The 8,638-nt window shown below is 38.0% G+C and overlaps 2 pseudogenes; both read left to right on the top strand.

Annotated features, from left to right (window-relative positions):
- Positions 1-476: 476 nt before the first annotated feature.
- LOC121770279 lies at positions 477-2,643 on the top strand (annotated as a pseudogene).
- Positions 2,644-2,772: 129 nt separating this feature from the next.
- Positions 2,773-7,505, top strand: LOC121770278 (annotated as a pseudogene).
- The last annotated feature ends 1,133 nt before the right edge of the window (positions 7,506-8,638 follow it).

The raw sequence follows: 8,638 nt of genomic DNA, 5'->3' as shown, positions 1-8,638 counted from the left end.
GAATATTATGACCACGCTACTAATTAGCATAATCTTGAACGAAAATCTAATAATTCAGTGAATCAATTAATTGCCTTTGACAAAAAAACGACTAATTACATTATTTATGAGTGTACGTAACGTGAGGCAATAACGGCAAATTTTTCTTTCAAAATTACATAATTGCATTCGAAGCCCAGATTGACTGTACACTAATAACTACACTAATTGTTCCTTTACACCCAAATAAGGAACAAAATCCTACTTCGGTCATATACTATTTTTGAATAATTCATTCAAAATTTGAAAGATTTTCCCTAATTAACCATGCATTTCATTTCGTAATGCAATTCACTGCAATAATAATTACAGTATTTTTTCAAAATAATAGTATATGCACATTTCAACAAAATATTTTCCTATAAATAGTGTTAATCACTCTTGCAATTCCATCATCACAAATTCTTTCAATTGCACTTACACAACACAAAAAAAACATGCCTTCTTACTTCAAGTCCATGTCTACACTTCTTTTCTCTCTTTTGCTTTATTCCCTCTGCTTTACATATTCAGCTGAATCCTCTGGCAGCATCACCTTCGACTTCTTCCACCGCGACTCGCGCCACTCGCCTTCTTATGACCCCTCCAGCACACGTTTCCAACGCCTAAGACGAGCGGTCGTCCGCTCCTTGTCAAGAAAATCCTTGTTGACGGCCTTGCATTCAGCATCATCGGCAGAGTCCATAGTCGCCCCGATCAGCCTCTCCGGCTACGAGTACCTAATGAAGATAAAAGTCGGGACGCCCCCGGTCGAGCAGCTAGCCATCACTGACACGGGAAGCGACCTAACATGGACCCAATGCAAACCGTGCAAGCAGTGCTACAACCAAACCCTCCCTCTCTTCGATCCATCTCACTCCTCGTCTTACCGCCCGGTCTCATGCCGGTCCCACCGGTGCACCGCCTCCGGATCATCGCCGTCATGCGGCCGCAAACACACCTGCCAATACAAGGTCTTTTACGGCGACAATTCATACAGCTTCGGCAAGCTTGCAACGTAAACCCTAACCTTCGACAGTGGCGTCTCATTCCCTAACTTCGCCTTCGGCTGCGGCCGTGAGAACGGCGGCACGTTCAGCGACACCGGGTCCGGGATCATAGGCCTTGGCGGCGGCCCGATTTCCATCATAAACCAGCTGAAAAAATCCATTGGCGGGAAATTCTCTTACTGCTTGACATCGCGAGACTCCAACGCCACCAGCAAGATCAGCTTCGGCAGCAGCGCAGCCGTGGCGGGGCCCAAAGTCGTCTCCACGCCACTAGTAAAGAAATCACCAGACACATTCTACTACCTCACATTGGAAGGACTCAGCGTTGGGACTGAGAGGATCGCCAGCGCTGAGCTGTTGCCAGGGGCGGACGCAAAATTTTTTTTCAGTAGGGGCTGCACTATATGTAAATTTCACTTTATCCGTCCTTTAAAATGGAGTAACATGTTTTGATCTTTTTTAAAATGAGATCTAAATAAGGAAACTTTTTTCTTTTTAATAAGATATGTCTCATTCCAAGTCCGTAACAATACTCCTATCACTTTTTTCCCCCTCTTACTTTATCAATTACAAATTAAGGCACGTACCATTTCAAAATTAACCTATTTTTCGGGGACAAAATATAATACTAATCAAATGCAAAAATTCACCGACACAACAACTAAAAAATTAATAAACACAACAACTAAAAATATATGAATTTACAGATAAAAGTAACTAAATTAAAATGTTACTACCCTTTAACTAATAATGAATTGTAAAAAATAGTAAAGAGTATTCCGTAAATTTTTACTCCACAACATTGAATTTAAAATAAAAAGAAAGATGAAGAAAATTGAAATTGTGTAGTACTACTAGTATATTAATACTACTGCAAACAAGGCTCATATTAAAGTGGCACGCCTTTTTATGAAAATAACTCGTCATATTATTATAGAGTTTTAAATAATACTATTATATTCATGTTTAAGTCTTCTTAGCGTCCACCATTGTTTTGGTCTATTCCTGCAATTTTTCTTATTTTCAGGTTAAGTTCAGCCCCACTAATCATTCAGTTTTCAGTAATTTAGTCTTTTAAAGCATTCACATAGAAAGGGCTTAAGACAATTTTTGAAAATTTTAAAAAATATTTTAAGTAGAGAAAACCAAAAAAAAAATGTTTTGGTAAGGGCTTAAGCCCTACCCTGTCTTGTACTGTGTCCGCCCCTGGCTGTTGCCCTCGCTGGAGTCCAGCAAGGGCAACATCATCATTGACTCAGGGACGACACTATCGTTCATCCCTGAGGAGATGTACAACAGGGTGGAGGCGGCCCTTAAGGGCGCGGTCAAGGGTGAGCGCGTGGAGGATCCACAACAGATTTTCGGGCTGTGCTATATAAACGGGAGAGGGTTTAGGTCACCAGCAATCACAGCTCATTTCAAGAATGCAGATGTGGTTTTGGCACAAGAGAGCATTTTTGTGGAGATGGAGAAAGGGATTGTTTGTTTGACGCTGCTTCCATCACAGGATTTGGCTATCTTTGGGAATCTGCATCAGATGAATTATCGGATTGGGTTTGATCTTGAAAAGAGACAAGTCACCTTTCTGCCTACAGATTGCTCCAACCCACAATGAAATGAGTAATATGGATTATCATGCTAAATCAAGTGTTTTTTTGGGTTTTAATTTGTATCTATATATGTCATTGTTGTGGTTTTATATTGCTCAGTGCTAGAATATTATTGTGCCCAGTCCCCTTTAGTAATGAAAAAATGGGTATTTTTTATCAAGAAAAGTGACTTTTATTACCCTATTAGACTCTATAAATACAAAGACTCCCATCAATAAAAGTTCCATCTATATTTTACCTGCTAATAAATCCCACATTTTTTCAACTTTATCTCACTCATATTCCACTCTAAATAGGGATAGATATGGGAGAAGACAGATAACACAAAGCTAAACCCTAGCCTCCATATATTGGAACCCTTATCCTAGAGTGAGAGAGAAGAGAGGTGGCGCCATTTGTGGGAGAAGAGAGAATTCGATTCTTCTCCTAATTCATGAGAGAGACAGTATTGTTTTTGCCTTTTTCTTCTTTATATGTTATTGTATTTTTTTTACACTCCTAAATTTGTGTTAATATACTAATTAATGTTATTGTATTAATATTTTTAATATATTGTATTCGATCAATTAGCAAAGTTAACAAATTAAGCTAGTTATCATCTTGACAAAACCCATAAGACTAGCATATATACAAAAGTGAGACTTATATTCTAATAATGTTGTCAATATTTTTTAAAATATGTGCAAGTCAAAGTATATAGAACTATAAATGAGGGATGGAGAGAGTACAATTTTAATGAACAGTTATATATCCAAAATTTGGTAAATATTCTTACAGCTAAAATTATATGTATTGTAGGCAATAATCTTCAATATTTTATCACGAATATATACTATCCAATTGAATATATATTTTCCACGATATTTAAAATACTAGAATAACAAATCATGCAACGCTACTTATCTATAAGCTCTTTGTATGTAATATCATCAGAATTAGTATTACAGATTATGTGTGTACGTAACGTGAAGTCAATAACGGCAAATTTCTCTTTCAAAATTAACGTAATTGCATTCGAAGCTCAGTTTGCATGTATACTAAGTACTAACCTCACTAATTGTTCTTTGCATCCAAATAAGGAACAAAATCATACTTCGGTCATATTTTTTCAATAATTCATTCAAAATTTGAAAGATTAGCCGTAATGAACCATGGATTTCATTTCTTCATGCAACGAACTAATGAATTCATTGCAATAATAATTATTTTTCAGAAAAATATATGCACATTTCAACCAAATAATTTCCTATATATAGTGTTAATCACTCTTGCAATTCCATCATCACAACTTCTTTCAATTGCACTTACACAACACAAAAAACATGCCTTCTTAGGCCATCCACAACGCTGTTCCTATACCGTTCCTAAACCGTTCCTTAAACTACTATTTGCGGGCCCCACTGTACTTTTTTACTCCATTCCTTAACTAAGGAACGGAACCTGCAACCCTCCGTTCCTTAACCGTTCCTTAAATTACTATTCATTCAGTTTCATTTTTTATTTTTATTTCCAACTCAATTCAATTAAAACAAACACACTTTAATAAAATTAAAATAACATTACAACTTAAAATTCAAAAAAATAGAAAAAGACATAATTAAAATCCTAAAAAAATAAAAATTGACATAATTTAAAATACAATTTTATAGAGACAACCAAGAATAAGTTTGTCCCACATCGAAAGTGGAACATAAAACATTCAAGGATGTCTCTATAAAATAGAGACAACCAAGAATGAGTTTGTCCCACATCGAAAGTGGAACATAAAACATTCAAGGTTGTCTCTATAAAATAGAGATAACCAAGAATGAGTTTGTCCCACATCGAAAGTGGAACATGAAACATTCAAGGATGTCTCTATAAAAGAGAGACAACCAAGAAAGAGTTTTTCCCACATCGAAAGTGGAACATAAACATTCAAGGATGTCTCTATAAAATAGAGATAATCAAGAATGAGTTTGTCCCACATCGAAAGTGGAACATAAACATTCAAGGATGTCTCTATAAAATAGAGATAATCAAGAATGAGTTTGTCCCACATCGAAAGTGGAACATAAAATATTCAAGGATGTCTCTATAAAATAGAGACAACCAAGATGAGTTTGTCCCACATCGAAAGTGGAACAAAAAACATTCAAGGATGTCTCTATAAAAGAGAGACAACCAAGAATGAGTTTCATAAATTCGCAAGCCCATCAAATATATATGGGCTAATACGAATTTCTAGTATTCATTTATTTGTAAAAATTGTTTTTAAATATAAAAAACAATTTTTATAAATAAAAATATTTTTTTTATTAAATTCGATTTTTAATAAAAAAAATCGAATTATTGCGTCACCGTGACGACGCCCACTCGCGGGGCAGCGAGTGGGCGTCACGCGTCGAATGGGAGGCCGCCACGTCGCCTCGGCGCGTGGCGGAACGTGTCGTGCCGCGTCTCGCGGGAACGGCACCCGGCACGGCACCGGCACGGAATGGCGACGACACGGGCGGCTGCAACGCGTGCCGCCGCGGTTCCGTTCCTCCGGAACGAAATAAGGCACCGCAACGGCACGCGTTGCGGATGCTCTTATTACCTCAAGTCCATGTCTACATTTCTTTGCTCTCTTTTGCTTTATTCCCTCTTCTTGACATACTCTGCTGAATCCTCAGGCGGCATCACCCTCCAGCACGCATTTCCAACGCCTAAGAGACGCGGTGGACCGCTCCTTTTCAAGAAAATCCTCATTGACGGCCGTGCATTCAACATCATCCGCAGAGTCCATAGTCGCTCCGATCAGCCCTTCGGGCTATGAGTACCTGATGAAGACCAAAATTGGGACGCCCCCAGTCGAGCAGCTAGCCATCGCCGACACAGGAAGCGACCTAACATGGACCCAATGCAAACCGTGCCTACAGTGCTACAACCAAACCCTCCCACTTTTCGATCCATCCCAGTCATCTTCTTACCAGCCGGTCCCGTGTGGATCCCAACAATGCCCCGAATACAAAACAAGACTGGTACGGTGCAGCAGCGAAAATACCTGCCAATACCAAGTCTCTTACGGAGACGGTTCATACACCTTAGGCGAGCTTGCCACGGAAAGCCTAACCTTCGACGGAGGCGTCTCCTTCGCTAACTTCGCCTTCGGCTGCGGCCTTGAGAACGGCGGCACTTTCAGCGACGCCGAGTCCGGGATCGTCGGCCTCGGTGGCGGCTCGATATCCATCATAAACCAGATAAACACCTCCATAGGCGGCAAGTTCACTTACTGCTTGACATTGCAAGACTCCAACGCCACCAGCAAGATTAGCTTCGGCAGCAGCGCCGTCGTGGCGGGGCCCAAAGTCGTCTCCACGCCACTAGTAAAGAAATCACCAGACACATTCTACTACCTCCAATGGCGGATCCAGAAATTAAATATCGTGGGGTCGAACGACATTATAAATATTTAAATAATATTTATATAATTATTTTTATAACAATATATTTTAATATCAATAATTTATGTGAGTATGGATATTCTTAAAACAACATACTCCATTTGGCGCACCTTTTGAGTACCGAATTTAAGAAAATGATGTTTAGAAAATTAAGTGAACGAAAAAATAAAATAGAAGATGAGATAAAGAACCATAGCAAAAAGATAAAGTAAACGAATAATTATGTTATATTTTGTCAAAGAAAAAATGACTTAAATTAGTTGGGACGTCAAAAAAATACGAGTCGCTTACAGTGGGATGAAATGAGTATACTTTTTCTGTAACATTCTAAACTTTTAAAAATTAAAAATAATTTTAATATGAATAATAAGGTTGAAATTTTAAATTATAAAACTAAAATTAGAAGAAAATAAGAAATATTTACTTAACATAAGTAGGTGTTTATTTTAGATAAGTTTATTTAGTGATATAGAAAAAAGTATATGTAATATTAATTAAAATTATTACAAATTAAGAAAGAAAATTTCAAAGGCCATTTTACAATTAGAGTACATAATTCAAGATTTCAAATCTTTTAAAATAAGTAAATTATGGGTGCATCTTTGTTGATGCAATTTAAGTCTTGGTCCTTGGGTAAATATTGGGAAGAAAAAATAATAATGACAACTCACTTCTCACTCCTCACCCACATCGCCAAACCCATTTTCTTTTCTCTCTCTTCGGTGAATAATACTGAAAGCCTCTTCTCGACATCTGCCGCCTCCACCATGATGCCAGCCGCCAGATTCCGGACTTCGTCCCGCCTCACTTCCTTTCTTTCTCTCTGCTCGGTCTCATCTCACACTGCGTGAAGTTGGGGCGAAGACGCGAACGCTGTAGAGTCGGAGGTCGAAGAAAGGTGCTTTCCGGCGGCACTCCGGGGCAGGGTGGTGGGGTCGGCCGACCCCACTCGACCCCACCTGGATCCGCCGCTGACTACCTCACAATGGAAGGACTTAGCGTTGGGACAGAAAGGATCGCCAACGCTGAGCCTGAGTGGTCCTCGTTGGATTCCAACAAGGGCAACATTATCATTGACTCAGGGACGACACTGTCGTCGTCCCTGAGGAGATGTACGATAGGGTGGAGGGGCCCTGAAGGATGCGGTCAAGGGTGAGCGCGCGGAGGATCCGCAACAGGTTTTCGGGTTGTGCTATAAAATGGGGGATGAGTTCAGTTCACCAGCAATCACAGCTCATTTCAAGAATGCAGATTTGGTTTTGGCACAAGAGAGCATTTTTGTGGAGTTGGAGAAAGGGATTGTTTGTTTCACAATGATGCCGTCGCATGATGAGGATTTGCCTATCTTTGGGAATCTGTATCAGATGAATTATCGGATTGGGTATGATCTTGTCAAGTGACAAGTCAGCTTTCTGCCTACTGATTGCTCCAACCAACAATAAAATAGGTTTTATTATTAAGCTAAATGAATTGTGGGTTACTTCTATATGTTTTATTGTTGTGGTTTTATATTGTTCAGTGCCAAAATGCTTCTTGTGTAAGCCATGTAAGCTCCTTTTGTAATGAATAAATGTGTTACTCCATATTTTATCAAGAAAAGTGACTTTTATTAGACAAATTGAGCTCTATGTATAAACACAACGAATTTCAGATATGAGAAGTAGTAGTAGTAGTAGTTCTTTATATCAAAAGTTTCAATAATGGATCCGTGATTTCAAGGCAATCCAAATTGGTACAATGAAACAACCTCGGTGTTTCAATTGCTTTTGCTGAAAATCTTGATCAATTTGAGGAAGAAACAACTCATTTACAATGTAAATTCGGACAGACATCAAGTTGGTTAGCTACTACAAGCACTACACAACTAGGAATAAATTGATTAATTATAAACCAAACAAAAAAAAAACTCATCTGATATTGATTACAAAGACCATAAATACACGTCTTGGAATCAAATTGATTGATTATAAACCGAACAAAAACTCATTTGTTATTGGTCTTAAAAACCATAAATTGTGCATGAATTCTTGTTTTTCTCACTAATTTTGAAAGTGGACTTAAAAATCACAAAACCTGGAAGTGTGCAATTTTCCAAACCCGACCCGAATAGAAATTTTACACTCCCTCATTTTACTCATTTACTTGAGTCACCTTTTTTTACGCACATTTTAAAAAAATTATAGTAATAAATCATTAAAGTATAAAGAGTAAAAGTATGAGAGAGAATACAAAGGAAGACTAGAGAGAGAATACAAAGGAAGACTCTTTTCTACATTTATTCTCTCACTTTCTACTTTAACTATTTTTTAGTGTAATATCATTTTTCTAAAATGAGTGCAAAAAAAGTGACTCTCAAGTAATGTAATGACAGAAGAAGTAAGTAGTTTTGTTTCCGTATGGCTAGTCGTGAAACCTTTGTGGCTTAATTTAAACTAAACTAAAGTCCCAAAATGGTCCTTAACATATTGCGGTTTTTTTTATTTTGGTCCAAAACATTATCTTTTGAATTATTCGGTCCCTCACATTTGAAATCAGATCACATTTGGTCCATTTTTTACGGTTCCGTCAAATTTTT

The sequence above is a fragment of the Salvia splendens genome, chromosome 16 (genome assembly GCF_004379255.2).
Source record: "Salvia splendens isolate huo1 chromosome 16, SspV2, whole genome shotgun sequence".
In the NCBI taxonomy this organism is placed as follows: domain Eukaryota; kingdom Viridiplantae; phylum Streptophyta; class Magnoliopsida; order Lamiales; family Lamiaceae; genus Salvia; species Salvia splendens.
This window is presented reverse-complemented; position numbering and strand designations above follow the sequence as displayed.